This window comes from Pseudophryne corroboree, chromosome 4 (assembly GCF_028390025.1).
Source record: "Pseudophryne corroboree isolate aPseCor3 chromosome 4, aPseCor3.hap2, whole genome shotgun sequence".
NCBI lineage: Eukaryota > Metazoa > Chordata > Amphibia > Anura > Myobatrachidae > Pseudophryne > Pseudophryne corroboree.
Window position 1 is genome coordinate 673,882,326 of NC_086447.1, and position 17,433 is coordinate 673,899,758.

At 40.8% G+C, this 17,433-nt stretch overlaps 1 long non-coding RNA gene across 1 annotated transcript; it reads left to right on the forward strand.

The window, feature by feature from the left end:
* The first annotated feature begins 1,093 nt into the window (after positions 1-1,093).
* On the forward strand, positions 1,094-16,587 carry LOC134911690 (uncharacterized). Its single transcript, XR_010176769.1, has 3 exons — positions 1,094-1,212; positions 1,620-1,786; positions 16,533-16,587. It is a non-coding gene; the product is annotated as an uncharacterized LOC134911690 (long non-coding RNA).
* Positions 16,588-17,433: the final 846 nt, after the last annotated feature.

Genomic DNA, 17,433 nt, shown 5'->3' on the forward strand with positions numbered 1-17,433 from the left:
TGGGACTCAAACACATGACCTTAGTGCTGTGAGACAGTAATGCTAACCATTACACCATCTGTGCTGTATGAGATGTACACAAAGAGAATGAGGGCAGGTGCACTATTCAAACATTATTACTGTAATTCAAATACATTTGCAATACATTTTACAATATGAGGCTTTTCGCATAATGTTGGCCAAGTTTACAAGTTTACTCACCACTTCATGGTAACTTCATCATTGGGTAAGTCCCTAACACTCTAAAGGCTCAAATCTAGGGCATGGGACACCCCCAAAAACAGCCCAGCCAGAACCACCCCAACGCACACACTAGTGAGGAAAGTGAAGTGTGTGAAAAGTTGGATACTGTATATAAGAGCAGATACTGCATGTGTTAGTGTTACAGCAGTGAGAAATAAATATGGGAAAATTGTTACATATATAAAAACAAACAATTAAAGTGCCAGAGAGTGCTAAAGTAAGTATTATATTGTTATGCCCTAGATCTTCCCAGCCAAAGCAATTCAGGGGGACGCACGCCTCAAAACTCACTCCACAACTGACATATGAAATATATTTTTAGGTCTTACCTTCATTGTACTTTATTTTAAATGTGCAGTCAGAAAATGCTAGGTTCCCTACTTAAGATCAATCAGTGAAAGAGGGAGGAGGAGTGCTAACCTAGTCTGAAGGGGTCTCAAACCTTCAAGTGTATGAGATGTATACAGGAATGCTCAGGCTGACTGAGACTGTGATTCAATCTCATGATGAGTGATACAGTGATTAGCAGATGATTATGAAGTGCATTGCATGACTATATTGATAGAGACTATGCACACAAGTACAGGTAGGTATCATACCTTCCAACATGACCCTCCCCACTAGGTACAAAATGCTCTGTTTCTGGACTTCCCTCTTAATTTATTATTGCCATCACCTGTGAAGAAACAGCTTTCTTATCATTTAACTAGTTCAACACAGGTGATGGAAATCATAAATTAAGAGGGAAGTCCAGAAACAGAGCATTTTGTACCTAGTGGGGCGGGTCATGTTGGAGGGTCTGTGGTATGTGCAAGGCAAGTTCACAGGCAGGTATGTAGGCTGAGGGAGAAAAGCACACTGGTGTAATTAGAGAAGGCTGAGGACCAAACTGAATGGCAGGAACAACACAACAGCACTAACACAGAGCTTGGAGATGGACACACTGCATGTACTGTAACAGAGTAAAAGGTATTGCAGGCTGGTAATGATGTGCACTAGGATCTGTAATGATGTGCATCTGGTCTAGCTGGAAGCACTGAGCACAAACAGAAATGCAGGAAGCTGGAAGCCAGATAAGGAATTGTACTTAATGTGCACAGTGGAATGTGCACAGGACAGGCAGCAGTGAGTAACTGATAATGTGACACATTGCTGATCTGGAGAGCATAGGCTGATGGTGTACAATGGAATGAAGCAGCAGTCAATAGTCAGCGCTGCTGAGCAGGAACAAAGAACAAGTGTATTCCAAGATTGCAAGTTTAACTGGCAAAGTACAGGTGCCTGGGAATGGTTTATATAGGGCAGTCTACACCTGAATTGGACACGTGAGTAGTAAGGTCTCTGTAACTGGCTTTAATTGTGTCCTCTGACCTCAGGCAAGATGTCTGCAACCATGCAGCAGGAACATCATACTGAAGATGAATAAACAGGAACACCCTGAGATGACTGACATGTGGAGACATGATAGTCAGTGAATTGGCAGTGCTGGCTAAGTTAAGAGGATATGAGAATCCACAGTGTGACAACAAGGAGTGAATGGGAGGTAGGTAATTTGATAGATCATACCAAACCCTGAGGGAACTTAGAGAGGTTTATGAAAATGCAGGAGATAGAGAAGCAGTGTACTGTATAAAGAGTATGGAGAAACAAAGAAGTTAATGGAGGCTGTATACCACTACATGCATTTAAATGTACAAGTACTGAGACATCCACTGTCAGTATCCGTAGAAACTGAAATACTGATTGGTGCATCATTAGATACATCATCAGTTGAAACCATGGGAACTAGCACCAGCCCTGTGACAGCTGCAGTTTCTCCTTCAGAGTGTTGCCTCATATGTCAGCAGTTCCTCTACATTCAACCACTTTCAGTGACACAGCTGTACCACTTCCAAAACACATCCATAAGATTGGCTATTTACAATGCATCCACTAGGGCAGACTAGATGGGCCAAGTGGTTCTTATCTGCCATCAAATTATATGTTTCTATCCACTGAGCTACCTCCCTGTCACCACCAGGATCAGCCAATACATTTCTGAGACTGTGCATCTCCTGGTCACCACAATTGTAACAAAGCAACACAGATGCATATGCAGAAGAAAAAAATTGCTCCATTGCATTCAACATCGGCAGTGTGTGCCACTCAGATACAGGAACCAAGTGAGCACATTTGACCAATAGGCTAAACCTGTATTATTGTGCTCCTGAACATAGTTCATTTAAAGAATGCTAGACTGTCCCATTTACATGATGCTCAACTACATGAGCCCATAGGTTGTTGAAGGATATTTTCAAAGTACACTCATACTGTATTTGTAAAACCAACACTTTGATTGGCTTCTGGCAACCACACAATTCTACCCAGCCTCGGGAAGCCTCAGAATTGATCTCAACAGTGCCTTTGGTACTACATTTATTGAACAAGATGAATCCCTGCTGTACTTGTAAATAGCAAGCAGATCGAAGTTGAGCATCTGTTATGAGACTGAGACTATCAACATCAAAGGAGACTTAGAACACATAGCTCACACACCACATGCTGAGACTCAGAATAAAATAATTAAAAAATACTAAATTATTCTGTATTGAAATCTCTCCAGATCAAGCTATGTTTTAAACTAATTAACACCTGCGTGTCTTAATTCAATAAATACATAGTAAGGCTTAGTGTCTGTTGTGCCTAATTAGAGAAAATGTAAAAATAAAGTTTTCAAGTTATAACATTTGCCTTCTGTAATTGTAATCTTAACCTCTGTTTCTCAATATGCCATTTCAATAATTATGGATTGTGTATATTTTTACTGACAATGGGGCCAATTCAGAAAGGATTGTAAAAATTGCAAATTTGCAAAAATTGCGAGCAATCGCAAAATTGTGAAAGCACGCCCAAACGGAAAAACTGCAACACTAATTTAAAGTTACAAAAACAAGGTGGGCTTGTGAAATGTGCAAATATTGGGAAGACCTTAAAAAATACGAATTATTTGCGTATAAATTTACAATTTTACTAATTATTTGCTTACATGTTTCTGATGTTGCAATTTTTGCAAACAACTGTGTTTTAACCTCAAATATTGCACAACCTACTTTCCAGGCCCCCCAAAAAATGGCATTGCTGTTGTTGAACATATGTTTGTGGGTGTGGCGATATAAAAAATAAATAAATAACCAAATGTACGTGGGTATGTTTTATTAACAAAAAATGTGTTGGTTGCTTAAAAAGCATTAAAAAACTGTTAGGAAGCTAAAAGACATTAAGCAGATCTTACAAAACAAAATGCTTGGAAATGTTAATTAACGTTTGCTTTTAAAAAATAGTGTGGTTGTCAAACCTCGATTGTTAGTAAGTGTAAAAACAATTAGGTTACTAACCTATATTTTTTAAATAAACATGTGTAACAGAATTTAAAGCTCCCTTACATGTTTAGAAGTTTCAATACAGCTGAATGAAGTGATTTGAGGTCTGAGGTGTGAGCTTCTTCAGCTGGGTGTAATGAAGCAATGATTGCAGTATACATGCAGTCTACAACTGAGGTCAGCTTGTGCAGTTTTTAAGGTACTATAGACCTGTAGTCACTCAGAAACTGCACATTAGAAATGTGCGATCAGTTGTAAAAATTGTGTATGCACCATCCACCGACCATCAGCATATACGTCCACAACACGACCCACAACACACCCCTGCTCATAGTTTTTGCGAGTCCAGCCCTTTAGTACGCCCCCTACATGCTTACTTTTCATAGTGCATACGCAGTTTTTGCTAAGTCTCAGAAGTTGGATTTTTTTCTCAGTTTTTGCTGTTTTAGTCGCAGATTTTGCGTTTTTACTCTTTTTTTAACTATTTTTTATGCTTTGCGATCCTTGCTGAATTAGGCCCAATGTTTGTTCATAATGTTTATCAAGAAAGATTAATTTAAGGTCAAAATTTCATTTCATATGCTTCATAAATTAAATAAGTTCCAAAATGTCTAAAAATGAAATTGGTTACTGATTAGGCAGCATCATAAACTCATTAGAAAATAACATGGAGTTCTAAAGAGAGGATATGATTAGGAACATTCAATCAGTCTTGCAGAACAGTGAATAAGAAGCAGTGTTCCTGTCAAACCAAAAATATTCCTCTGTCAAGATACCACATGCAGATATTTGACAGCAGAATCACGTTTGTGTTCCAGAGGAATATGTTCTCCATTTTCCTTCTAATTAAAGTGACTGAACCTATACACATCTTCACTTTGGGGGTCATTCCAACCCGATCACATGCTGCACTTTTTCGCAGCCGTGCAATCGGGTCAGAACTGTACATGCGCTGCGGTCGCAATGCGCAGGTGCGTCGTTACTCGGCGACGCCCCTCGCTGGGCAACGACAAGAACTATGAAGAAAAACTTTGCAGCGGCGAACGCAATAAGATTGACAGGCAGAATGCGGATCCGAGCGTCAACTGACTTTTTTTCGGGGAGTGGTGAGTCCAACGCAGGCGTGTTGAGGCATTTGGAGGGCAGATGTCTGATGTCAATTCCGGGACCTGACAGGCTGAAGTTATTGCAGTGGGTAAATAAGTCCAGACCTACTCCTAAACTGCACAAACTGTTTTTGCATAGCTCGGCTGCACAAGCGAACGCAGCCTTGCTATGCAAAAATACACTCCCCCATAGGCGGCGACTATCTGATCGCACGGCAGCTAAAAACCGCTACCGTGCGATCAACTCGGAATGAGGGCCTTTATACACTACTGATGCATGGTAGTAAATACGAACCACGGAACACTGCTTAAGTGCTGATAGTACTCTACCAGTTTGTCCATAATCCTGCATCATAATTACATTAATTAGCCTTGTTTACTGCCATGTAAATAATTCTAGAAATAAAAAACTGGTGTTTTATCCTTATGTGTAAATATAAAAGTAACTCCATCTTACTGCATTGCACACAGAATCAGGGCTGCCATCAGAAATTGTGGGGCCCAGAACTGACAAAATAGGTAGCTCCTCCCCCCAGAAAAATATATGTATAAATGAAAAAAATAAAAATAAATATATATATATATATATATATATATATATATATATATTTTTTTTTTTTTTTAAAGAATTCTATGCACTTATGGAATAACACCAAATTATGCCCCTTGCACTGTATTAGGTCCCCACAGTAATGCCCCTAACACCATATTATGCCCCCACAGATATGCCCCTGTCACCATATTATGCCCCATACAGTAATGCCCTTGTCACCACATTATTCCTACACATATTATGCCCAGTACCTGCTCGTTGTCAGGGGTTCTGCTCTTTGTCAGCGGATTCCCCCTCCCCCCCAGACCGTTGCTGCTACAGCTGCAAGTCTGCTATCCTGGCAGGGGGTTGCCGTTCTCCCCTGCCTGCTTTAAATGTGAAAATGTCTCTCCCAAAAGGGCCACCACCTCAGTGGATACAGTTATTAAAGTTACTGAAAGTCAGAGATGATTGAGAAAAAAAGCCTATTTGCAAAGCTTGTTGCATTTATTTATTAGTCTTCTAATATAATTTATATATGCTATTGTAACAGGTATACACTGTCCTTTAATTGCTACTATAACCAAGTCTTGGATTTCCTTACACTGTATCTGGAGTGGACTTGTAGTAATAATAATTTTATTTATATAGCGCTCTTTCTCCAATAGGACTCAAGGTGCTTAACAGATACATAGCATAATATAGTACAGAAAATAATGAAGTACAGAACAGCTTTTCATAAAATACAGAAGCATGGAGATACTAAAGGGACAATTCTGGGACTGCTTGAGTAAAAAGGAAAGTCTTGAGTCTACTTTTGAAGGATTCTATAGTTGGGGCCTCTCGCACTGTGCGGGGAAGTGAGTTCCATAGAGTCGGAGCCACATGACTAAAAGCTCGACCCCCAGATGAATTATGGGAGATTCTAGGTACTGCTAAAAGTCCTTCATCTACAGATCACAGTAATCGAATGGGGCAGTATGGGGTCAGTAGCTGCTTCAGGTACCTTGGGCCCTGGTCATGTAGTGATTTGAAACTCAGAAAGTCAATCTTGAAGATGATTCGCCATCTTACAGGCAGCCAGTGAAGGGAGTACAGTATGTTATGTGGCTAGAACAGGGCTGGTCGGTTAACAGCCTGGCAGCTGTGTTTTGCACCAGCTGTAAGCGGTGCAATTCTTTTGCTGGGAGACCAAGGTAGAGGGCATTACAGTAGTCTAATCGAGATTATACAAATGCATGGATGACTTTTGGCAGATCATCTGAGGGAATTAAGTGCTTGATTCTGGCTATGTTCCTCAGGTGAAAGAATGAGGATTTGATTGTGGCTGATATCTGATGTTTAAGTGTCAAGCCACCATCCAGCACAATGCCAAGATTCCGCACACAATCAGTGGTTTGTAATTCTGAATCCCCGAGTGTAAGTCCAGTTGGTTGGCTATGCTGCAGTCTTGTCCTTTGATGTTGCGGCCCTATCATAAGAACCTTTGTTTTAACTGGGTTCAGTTGCAACCAACTAGCACTCATCCACTCCTGGAGTTCAGCTAGACAGCCATTTAGGGTTGCTATTGGGTTATCAGTGCCCGGAGCAAAGGACAAGTACAGTTGTGTATCATCTGCATAGCAGTGGTAGACTAGCCCCTGGCGCCTGATTATTTCACCCAGCGGGAGCATGTATACTGCTAAAAGCATGGGGGATAGTATAGAACCTTGTGGGACACCACATGACAATGGCACTGGTGGTGATGAGTATAATCCAGACTATATTCTCTGTGACCTGCCTGTGAGAAATTATTTGAACCAGCTTAGGACTGTGCCATCTAGTCCACAAAAATGTATCAGTCGCTCAATCAGAAGCCCATGGTCCATGGTATCAAATGCTGCAGAGAGATCCAGAAGGATTAACATTGAACAGTTACCTCTGTCTCTTGCCATTAGAAGATCATTTAACACACACCAGGGCTGTTTCAGTGCTATGTCTTCTCCTGAATCCTGGTTGGAATGGATCATAAATATCATGGGTTGTCAGGCGGGTTTCCAGTTGATTTGCAACCACTTTCTCAATAACCTTTCCTAGAAAAGGAAGGTTTGATACCAGTCTATACTTGGTCATGCAGTCAGGATCTAAAATAGTTTTTTTAAGAAGAGGTGTAACAATTGCTTCCTTTAGGGGTCCAGGAAATATGCCTGTCTGCAAAGAGCATTGAACAATTATTGAAAAGACAGGCCCAATTACAGTATATCCATACAAACTATTAGAAACTTGGTTGAGGCAGGGTCCAGATCACAGGTGGTGGGACGCAAAATCAGAGCAATTTCAGCAATGCCCTTTACATCCACTGGGTTAAAGCTGGTCCATGAAGGCAGGTGTCTTTTATATTGGCAGGTTTTGTAGTTTGACACTCCTTTGATGGCACTGTGGAGATTCCAGCCCGAATGGTGGATATTTTATCTACAAAGAAGTCTGCAAACTCGTTGCATCTTGCCTGGGAGAGGGTTTCATCAGTCTGCAGGCATGCTGGCTTGTAAAGCATCTCCACTGTGCGGAAAAGTTGAGCTGGCCTATTGTTTGCTGCCGTGATCTCATTTGACATAAACTGTGATTTCTTATGGGTGATAGTCGATTGATATTCTTCGTTATGCTTTATTAGTTTTATTTTGTCATGCACTAGGTTAGTCTTCCTCCATCGTCTTTCCAGTCTACGCCCCCTTTTCTTGAGCTCACTAACACTGTTGTTGAACCAGGGAGCTTGACGTTGTGGTTTACGAGGTCTCATACGCACAGGGGCGATAATTTCAATTGCAGCCATAACATCCCTATTATAATAATGGACTAGGGAACAGGGATCTTAATAGGCACCCAGTATAGCAGAGAGATCCAGATTTGCTGTTAGAGCCTGGGGAGTCATACCCCTCCTGGGACGATACCTGGTCAACTCCACGGGCAGAGATTTTATTTGAGGGGTTGCAACTGAGAATCAAAGGGCGTGGTGGTCTGACCAGATGACTTGGTATATTTTTAGGTCAGTGACTTCTAATCCAATCTGAAAGACAAGATCAAGAGTGTGACCACTTTTATGTGTGGCAGAAGGAATGACCTGTGTGAAGCCCAGACCATTCATTGTGCACAGGAGGTCTTGGCCAAGACGAGAGAGCTCATCATCCACCCATGCATTGCAATCCCAGAGGTTGAGCCATCTTTGATGTTCCAGAACCAGGCCAGCAACAGTGTCTGCAATTTCTTGTAGAAATATCTTTCCATCTCCAGGGGGGCGGTAAATGAGAAGTACTCTGAAACCTAATCCTGTCGAACTCCAGGCAGCAATGCACTCAAATGAGCGAGTAATTTCAATAGGGTGGACCCGAAGTTGAAGGTCTTTTTTGAAGCAGATAGCGACCCCGCCACCTCTGCTGTCCAGTCTTGGGTTGTGGATGACAGAGTAGTTTGTTGGGACTGCAGCCTCCAATATAGGTGCTGCATTTTTATCTAGCCAGGTCTCTGTAATACAGGCTAGATCTGCAGATTCAATAAGGTCAGCTATTGTTGCAGTCTTGTTTCTTCTAGATCTGGCATTACAAAGGACTGACCTGATTGGGTATACCAGAGGGCCTTCAGTTTTCTTTATGTTAGGGGCAGACGCTCTTGATATGGGAGATACCAAGCGAGAATTGACAATTCTGTTCTTCCAAGCACAGAGCCGTCTTTTGGGTATCACTTCTATTTGATTGTTCTTTGAAGCTGGGGGTGAGCTGGTGGGCAAAAGACTTAGGTGGTTGCCGGGGAAAATAAGTTTCCGGCCTCCTCACTTCCCACGAATGCGCCTGTGTTTTCTTTTTAAAATGCCAAGGGATTGGAGGGTAGACACCTGTGATGGTGTAATAGGAACTGCGGAATGTAGTGGGCGGAGTGAAAGAATGAAGCTGGAGTAATACGTATACATTGGGTCATCAATGACAGATTACTATAAGTATGAGCTGCCTATGATGATGATGAGAGAGGGAGAGAAAGCTATATATATATATATATATATATATATATATATATATGAGCAAAAATGGTACCAAATTGCGCTTGGGATATATAAGCAGCACCTCTAGAAGAATCCTTCGTCAGCAAGAATTCAAAAATATTACATACACACCAAATCTGAGGGCGCTAATGACTTCTTAATCTATTACAGACAGTCACAATAATTTAAAAAATTTATTCATAAAACACAATGTTATCTCCATTTCATAGTGTCAACAACATTATCATCATACAGGATGGATTTTCAATCTGACATATATAGATTTCAATATACACCAATTAGGTTAGATAAAATACAAAACCCAATTTCAATATAAACCAATTAGGTTTAATCAGATGTAGAACCCGACGCGTTTCGTCCCTTAGGACTTCCTCAGGGGTATTAGATCAAAATATGTCGGAAGCTAATAACTCCAGACGAATTCCATATTTATAAAATCAAGATAAGCCTACACCAATAATAGACCAATCAAACTCATAGACTGATACCAAAGTGACTTATTCCTTTGACCATTATTTATGAAAATGGTCAATAAGAATGGAGTGGGTCTAAACGTTTATATCAGACCCATATACTGTGTGTTTTCACGCAACACTGGATAAATGTAAATTTTATTGGCCTCAAATCATGTAGATTGAGTGCTTCAATGCTGCCTCCTCTCTCAAAATCCAGTGAATGACTGAGAGTGGTAATAAGTCCACTTATTTAAATAAGTGGACTTATTACCACTCTCAGTCATTCACTGGATTTTGAGAGAGGAGGCAGCATTGAAGCACTCAATCTACATGATTTGAGGCCAATAAAATTTACATTTATCCAGTGTTGCGTGAAAACACACAGTATATGGGTCTGATATAAACGTTTAGACCCACTCCATTCTTATTGACCATTTTCATAAATAATGGTCAAAGGAATAAGTCACTTTGGTATCAGTCTATGAGTTTGATTGGTCTATTATTGGTGTAGGCTTATCTTGATTTTATAAATATGGAATTCGTCTGGAGTTATTAGCTTCCGACATATTTTGATCTAATACCCCTGAGGAAGTCCTAAGGGACGAAACGCGTCGGGTTCTACATCTGATTAAACCTAATTGGTTTATATTGAAATTGGGTTTTGTATTTTATCTAAACTAATTGGTGTATATTGAAATCTATATATGTCAGATTGAAAATCCATCCTGTATGATGATAATGTTGTTGACACTATGAAATGGAGATAACATTGTGTTTTATGAATAAATTTTTTAAATTATTGTGACTGTCTGTAATAGATTAAGAAGTCATTAGCGCCCTCAGATTTGGTGTGTATATATATATATATATATATTATTTTCCCCAATTCGGTATGTGAACCAAAAATTATGATGGGTACATGAACAGAGTTATTGCTATAACCTATTGCTGCTCCAATAATCCAATGTGTATATTTGAAACAAGTGATAAACAAAATAACTTTACTTTTCTGTTGCTGATTTAGTAAATTATTCCGGAACAAATCAAGATTGTGGAAAGGTGTTAGAATACAATTCCTATTGTGGAGGTGTGAAAAGTCTCAGTGTTAGAGGCATTTGAAGTAGATTTCTTGTGGGGTTAGTGATAGCCTTTGTCCTGTAGAATGGCTGGGATCCTGCAATTTGAAATGGTGACCCTTAAGCCATTCAGAGCCTGAATATACTGATATTAGTTGAAAGATGCAAGAAGTCAGAGTTATTTGTTGCTCAAAGAACAGAGGTGGATGATTACTAAATGAGGGGCTGGATGGAGCCAAATATAGGTTGTAGTCTGGGATGTCCAATGCAGAGTACAGCAGATTACAAACTGAAGGACTTCTCAGTAGAGAGTTGCAGAGGATTCAATCTAGTGTGTATCTCAGTGCAGGAATGCAATCCTTTGGTTATAATGAGATGTCCGCGTAGAGTAGTACAAGTTAAAGGTAAGTACTTGGATATTTATGATGATTCATAGGTCAGTTGTGGAGAATTTAAGCTGTTTTATGGAGATGATCAGGAGCATGCAAAAGGTGAGACAGCCATTTTGGGCCACGAAATATCTCACCCCTAAATGGTAAGTATGGTTTACTATTCTGAATTACCTTAGGCTCGGCCTATAAATGTGACAACAATTCATATATTATATTCTGCAGCATTTGGACCTGCTGGGTACTTATGCGAGGGTCCTGTTTGTCAACTTCAGCTTGACATTCAACACAATTGTTCCTAGTGTTCTGCTCCTCAAATTAAACCAGGGGGGTCTCGGAAGCTACTTGCTCCTGTATTGTCGATTTCCTGTCAGACAGAAAGCAGGTCGTGAAAGTGGGGGGATTTACCTAATGTGCGCAAACAATTAGCACTGGGTTCCCCCAGGGATGTGTCCTTTCCCCCTTTGCTATTTTCTCTGTACACAAATGACTCCACCTTGGAGGCACAACCAGTAAAAATTATAAAATTTGCAGATTATACCACAGTCATTGGTCTAATCAAGGATGGGGACAAGTCTGCATATAGGGGCAGATGTATTAAGCCTGGAGAAGGATAAAGAAGTGATAAAGCAGTGATAAGTGCTAGGTGATTATGCACAAGCCAATCAGCTCCTAACTGACATTTTTCAAATCTGTAATGATTGGCATTTGCAATATCACCTTGCGCTTATCACTGCTTTATCACTTCTTTATCTCTTCTCCAGGTTAATACATCTGCCCCATAGACGGGAAATAGACCGGCTGGCAGTGTGATGCAGAAGCATCTACCTTGAGTTAAATCCACTCAAAACAGTGGAGATGGTGGTAGACTTTAGGAGGAAGTCAGCCACTGTACCCCTGCTTGTGTTTGCTGATAGTTTGGTGTCGTTGGTGGACTCATTTAAGTTCCTGGGGACCACATTTTCTCGGGACTTGAAATGTAGTTCCAACATCGACTCTACTGTAAAAAAGGTGCAGCAGAGGTTGTTCATCCTGAGGCAACTTAGGAAGTAAAGTGTTCCACAAAAGCTGCTGCTGCTCTTTTATTCAGCCATTGCTGAGTCTGTACTATGGGGCTAATTCAGACCTGATCGCTGCTGTGCATTTTTGCACAGCAGATAATCAGGTCTGAACTGCAGTGCACTGGCTCAAGCCAGAGATGCGATCGGCATCTCAGCCCAGCGATTGCCTGTGCCTGATTGACAGGAAGAGGGGTTCGCTGAGCGGGATGGGGCGGGCCAGCGGCGTTGAGCTGCTGTTTTGGGCGGGCAGGGCTGGCAACTCAGGTGTGCCCAAACCGTGCGGGGGCAGGCCGCGGCAACTGCGTGACGTCACATGCGCTGCAATCCGGAGAGCAATGGGTGGCTCCCTGCCAGCGCTTGGAGATCAGATCATATCAAAGCGCCACCTGTCCCAATAGCGCCGCCTCTCCCTATAGTGTGAACGGGTCCCAGGTCGCATCGACCCGGCAACCAATTCACACTGCACTTCAACACGGGGATAACCCTGCTATATTCCCGGGTTGAAATAGAGGGTCAGTCGAATCAGCAAATTGTAACATATCCCTTTCACACCGCACCTCGAACCGTGTCGCCCCGACGATATACCGTGTTATTTGTGCAATGTGAAAGGGGTATATAGATCATGTTTACAGCTATTTTAAAGAAGTGGTTGCTATGGACAATATTATCTTATCTGCATGTTATATACCAATGAAGTAGATTTCAGAAATGTTTCCCATTTTCTATTTATACAGTATTTTTCAGCATTTTCATGCATCAGGTTGTTTATTTTAATTATTCAGTCCCTTGCTATTTGAATTAGATTTTATTAACATACAGTACATAGATAGATATAGTGCTGTATATTATTTACTGCATCAACATTAATATACATGAAATGATTTGACATACAGGGTAATACATTAAAACAAATTTCACAGTGCATGTCATTTCACTAAATGCAGTTATTAGATACAATTAGCTCTACTGAATAAATTCAAAAAAATACCCAGGAGAAGGCTTTTTCTAAAGACAGATTCTGTGTTTAATTTCACTATGAAATGTCCAATGATTTCAGTTTAATGTTTCCCACTATTAAATTAAAACCAGAACATAATCTATTGATAATTAACTGAACTACTAAGCCACTGGTGTAAAATGTATTTATTTATTTATTTATTTATTTATTTTTGGTCAAAACATTGCTTTGTCCTAGTTATTTTTTGTAATCCATAAACTGGAGTATTGCTTGAATATTAGCACTTCATACAAAAGATAGATGTACAAGGATGCAGATATTTACCATGGGCTGTCCACAAAATTGTGATTGGACAGCAGTGTCAACAGACAGCTGTGTACTATACCTTATGCCAGCACTTCCTATTGTCCACTGCCAGAACACTGACTTCCAAAGCAATATGAAATATTTACTGTATTGTTGAAAAATAAATTAAATTGCTTTAACTTTAAAGTACAGTGGCAGTGCACTGGAGTGTGTTTGTGTATTGCTCAATGCACTGCAAGACCAAGAGGTGCTAGCAAAGTTCAAGAAGTAGCATGTGCCTGAAGAGGGAAAGAGGAGAGAGCTCATGGACAAGTCTGATAGTAGCCTGGGACCTCATATTTTAATTAGCTGTACAGGAGAAGACAAGGCTGCCATTGTTATTTGGTCATTGACTCCACGTCTTTGCCATGGATTGTGGGAAGTACTTCAACATAGAGGCTGCAAGTGGCTATGATTAGTTGCCATCCTGACATGTTTGGGGATTCCTACTGCTATGTCAACATTGTATTGCTGAAAGTCCTAATTCATTATGGAAGAAGAATGAGCCATTCAGAGAAATGAGGGAACCAATAGCTTTGCTACAGTAGTTTCCTCCCAAGGATAATGACTGTGCATGCACTCTAGTGAATATACTGTACACATCTTTACGTACCTCTGGGGAATTCTGTGTCAGACAGATCTTGGCCAATTCTCTCTGTGGGTGGGATGTAAGTTTTCGGGGGTTTTACCGCATTTTCAAATGTACTGAGACCCGGCCGCCGGGTTTTTGCCGACCAGGGTATCGCCATCTTTGGATGGTGATACCCTATAGAAGCCTATGGGCTTCATATAGCTAGCCACTGCAACCCACCGCCTCCTCCGCCCCCTGCCGCAGAAGCCTCCCCCCTGGCATACCTTCCTCCAGGAAGCCTGGACCCAAAAGGTAAACTCCTCCTCCCCCTAGCAATGCAGCTGGAGGTCCTTCTGGCTGCATGGTGGAGTAGGAGGCACCTGGGACAGCCTGCTGCTGCTTCCTGGTATACAGGGAGTGTGGAGAGCCCAGGGAGGTGACGAAGACCCTCCGCACACCATCTCACAGGTATTGCGGGGGGCCTACATCACTGCATTGCAATGTTGATCGCATATGTTAGTACATATGCAATCCACATCGCTGTGATGGGCGGCGAGGGGCAGCGATGTATGTTAATACATCCCACCCTTAGTGAAACAGGAAATCCTGTGTATCAGTTGAGCAGCAACTGTGTGTATACATGCATGAGAACCATCTTGTGGGAGCATCAGTTGAGTGTTGTGGGCCTGTTGTCAGAGTTACACTATATATTGAGTTGTAATTATGCCAGTGAGATGTCTATTACAAATCGGATAGATTTCTTGCACACCGCATGGCATGCAGTATGTAAATGAAAGTTCCAATACTAGCTGCTGGAACACAATGGGACAGTGTATAATAAGCATATGTGTAGTAGTCACATTAGCATTCCATTGGCAAATCAAGTGAATTATTGATATGGTCACACATGGACCTACATGCAACTCATAATTAAGCCCACATTGAGTAGTAAGTTTGTTCTTAAAAATAAACAATAATAACATTGATAACATTGCAAATACAATGCAGAAGTTAGACACTGGCAGTTCAGAGATGTAGTGAGCACTAAGTTTGTTTTTGCAAAGATGCATATAAAATGCCTGCTTAGTTTGTACTGTTGTGATGAGCTACAATTCGGCCAATCAGACATTATTAGCAACAGCCTAGTTCAAGTTTATGAAATATGTAATCTGAAAGTTGTGCATCAAGGTTCAGATTTCTATAGTGAATGACATAAGAGAAATAGAAAGACTAAATAATCAGATAACATGTACAAATTAAAAAGTTTCTGTATTATTTAGTGTGTTAATGTATGAAATGAATAGATTGGATGGGAAAGGAAGTAATAAGTTAATTTTTATAAGTCAAAGTAGGTATTAGGAAGGGTAAGAGTGTGGGTAGAATGTTCCTACAGTAAAATGTGTGTGTATAAAGAAAAATATACTGTAGTATTCCATGTCAAATCTACAAATGGAATTAATCATACCAACAATTATTTGTGGAATGTCAAGTTCTTCATGGCAAGCAGGTTTAACAATGTCCAATTGGACTAACAATTATATTATCAATGTCCAAAACCTATATGGGTTATGTAGCTTTTATTATGTGTGAGATGATGGACTCAGTATGGTGGTCTAGATATATAAAGCAGTGTTCAAACCTCAAAGGCTAAGCTATAACTGACAATGTATGGTGGATTTAACTGAAAATGTCCAGGTCTCTCAGGCTTATGCTTCATTGTGAAGTGAGAACATTATTTTATTGTGATTATTAAATTAATACATATGTATATATTCTTTTATTAGACTTGGGTGTTCCCAAGAGTACCCACTACTTGTGGTGTGGCTATGCTGTGGCACATGCAGAGAGCGGGCATGGTCAGAGCATTGTGGAGGCTTGGTTATATTTCCACTGAACTCCCTGGAATCCACCGAGGCCTATGCCAGCGTGCTTTAGAAATGCCCCACCCTCCCCTCACTAGTTTTTGGTCGCAGTACCAATTCCTCACCAGAACTTGTATTTCTATGACCATTAGTTTGGAAGTAAAGTTTTCAAGCTTCATCTGTATTCTCTAAGTTTTTTTTAAATCTTCATTTTTTTTAAATTCATGTCAACATCAGACATTACTCTAGTGCTCACAGTATTATGCCAGACAGAACACGCACAGAATGAAGTTCTTCCACTTCAGCTTCATGCAAAATAATAGTCCCCACAGTTCATAATATGCCAAACATTAGTTCCCCCAATTAATTTTATGGCAAACTTGAATGAAGTACTGTACTTACACAGAGAAAATTAGGTAACTGCAGAATACATGTTCTTTTTTAATACAAGAACAAAAAAAAGTTGTATTATTTAGTTATTCTGTGTCTGACTTGGCACTGTGCATTAATTTACTTATTCTCTTCTTGCCATCCTTTCTCACTAGGTTCACTCTGTGCCAACTGAGTCCTGCCTGAGCTACTACAATGGCATGTGGCATGAGCTGCCATTGCTGGACATGTGCAGCAGCTCCCGTTCCTGACATATCAGATTAGGGATGCCACGGTGCTTCTCAATATGGAAAGCAGTGTCAATGATGCTGTATTGCTGAGTCACTCCTCTTCCTAATACCTAAATAACTGTGTAAGTGTTACACAGTAATGAATCCTTCTGAGACGCAACGCAAAGTGGCAGATATGGGTTGGGGCTGGGAGACCGGTGCTGGGGATCCCGGAGGTCAGCATACTGACCCCGGGATCCCTGCAGCAGAATAATGGCGAGTGGGCGAGCGCAACAATGCCCCTTGAGGGCTCACTGCGCTCACCATGCAGTTGGTTCGATAGCTCACAGTGCCAGCAACAGGTTATATTCCCACTTTATGGGTGTCTTGGATACCCATGAGTGGGAATAGTCCCTGTCAGTTGGCATATAGACTGTCGGGCTGGTAAGCGGACGGGATCCCGGCATCAGCGCGGTGACCGCCGGGATCCTGAGTGCCAGTCACATGACTGGATCCTGGCAGATACTGTATGACCTCAAAAAGTGGTTCCATTTAATAAAGTTAGGTTGCACAGTTTCATATTGGAACCCCTATGGCTTAAGAAATGTAAATCACATTGGTTTGAGATATTCCTGAACAGGTCTTTCATAGTTTCAATTATTTAAAATGAGAAGGTGTCTGTTTTGGTTCGATAGTCTTTCAGTGATATGTTTATGCAAAATGTTGCAACACTTATTATTTAAAAACACTTCATTACCTAATAATATTCTGTTCAAAATCGATTAGTTCATAATCAAGCAAGTTGATAAATGTGGTTGGAAGATGACTTCTGCCTGTGTGTGTGTTT